The sequence below is a fragment of the Schistocerca cancellata genome, chromosome 1 (genome assembly GCF_023864275.1).
Source record: "Schistocerca cancellata isolate TAMUIC-IGC-003103 chromosome 1, iqSchCanc2.1, whole genome shotgun sequence".
Lineage (NCBI taxonomy): Eukaryota > Metazoa > Arthropoda > Insecta > Orthoptera > Acrididae > Schistocerca > Schistocerca cancellata.
This window is the reverse complement of record NC_064626.1, coordinates 480,440,607-480,441,784: the sequence shown is the minus strand read 5'-3', so window position 1 is coordinate 480,441,784 and position 1,178 is coordinate 480,440,607. Positions and strand designations below refer to the sequence as shown.

Sequence of the window (1,178 nt, the reverse complement as noted above, 5' to 3'; positions counted from 1 at the left end):
CATAGCTTGCATACTCAGTCACGAATGTTACAATGAAGCAACACAGCATCGGGACTGGGGGGAGACATACCGGCCAGGCCTCTAGTCTCTGACCCCTGCCCGTTTTGCCTCCACCTGCCTCATGCTGCTAAGCTATTCTCCTTTAAAAAATCATAAGCAAAACATAAAACAAGACGCAGTTGGAAAAAAGTGGCGAAATTGGTTAGCGCACGTACTTTTTTTTAAAAAGTGGTTAAAAAAACAAGTGGTTAAGGCGTCCGACTAAAAGAAAAAAAGAAAAAGTGGTTAAGGCGTTGGACTGCTAATCCAATGTGCTCTGCAAAAAAAAAAAAAAAAAAAAAAAAAAAGTGGCCGTGATCGTCTATTGGTTAGGACATTGCGTTGTGGCCGCAATAACCCAGGTTCGAATCCTGGTCACGGCACTTTTGAAAGTTTTGCCTTGCTGCCGATGCTATAGAGATAGTGCACCAGTACTCGAAATTACAGTGCTCTCTTGATTTTTCACTCTTGTTCCGCAGGCCGCAGTTTGTACTACCACTTCATCACCAACATGTAATGTCGCCTCCCAGAGCGCGGAACGTCCGCTGCTCTCTGCAGTCGAAAAGGGCAGTTGTTTGAAGTGCGATGGGTGAGCAACCAGTGCCAGCAGAACAGGAAGCTGTGACGTGCACTGTTTCTACATATGCTGGGAACACTGGCGCCCAATGCAGCGCACGTAGCGTGGCCGAGCGCTCAAAAATAAAAAAAAGAAGTAGTGTAGCGGTTATCACGTCTGCTTCACACGCAGAAGGACCCAGGTTCGATCCCGGGCGTGAACTGTATTTTCCATCCTATGTCGCATACTACTCCAGTGAGCCACGTCATGTGTGGATCTGCTGCATGGAAAAAAACAACGAAAAAAAAAGCGCTCTAAGGCACTGGTTTAAGGCACCAGTCTCTTCGTAGGCGTGGGTTCGAATCCAAGTGCTGCTGTCTCCTTAACTACGACAACTACAGACAAGTGGCGTCGCTCCCATACGGCGGGCACGGCATTTTCTTGTTGTGGATGGCCTAAAGAGACGCTTCCAGTGGGAGAGCAGTGGACATACATGGCACAGCGATTGCCAAGACACATTTCGGAGTGATCTTTGTACTACAAAGGAAACGTTTTGCCGCTCGTGGTCCAACGGTAACGTGGC

The 1,178-nt window shown here is 47.9% G+C and overlaps 2 non-coding genes across 2 annotated transcripts; both read left to right on the top strand.

The window, feature by feature from the left end:
* Positions 1 to 350: 350 nt before the first annotated feature.
* Trnah-gug (transfer RNA histidin (anticodon GUG)) lies at positions 351 to 422 on the top strand. Its single transcript has one exon. It is a non-coding gene; the product is annotated as a tRNA-His (tRNA).
* A 326-nt stretch (positions 423 to 748) lies between these two features.
* Positions 749 to 818, top strand: Trnav-cac (transfer RNA valine (anticodon CAC)). The gene has a single exon. It is a non-coding gene; the product is annotated as a tRNA-Val (tRNA).
* The last annotated feature ends 360 nt before the right edge of the window (positions 819 to 1,178 follow it).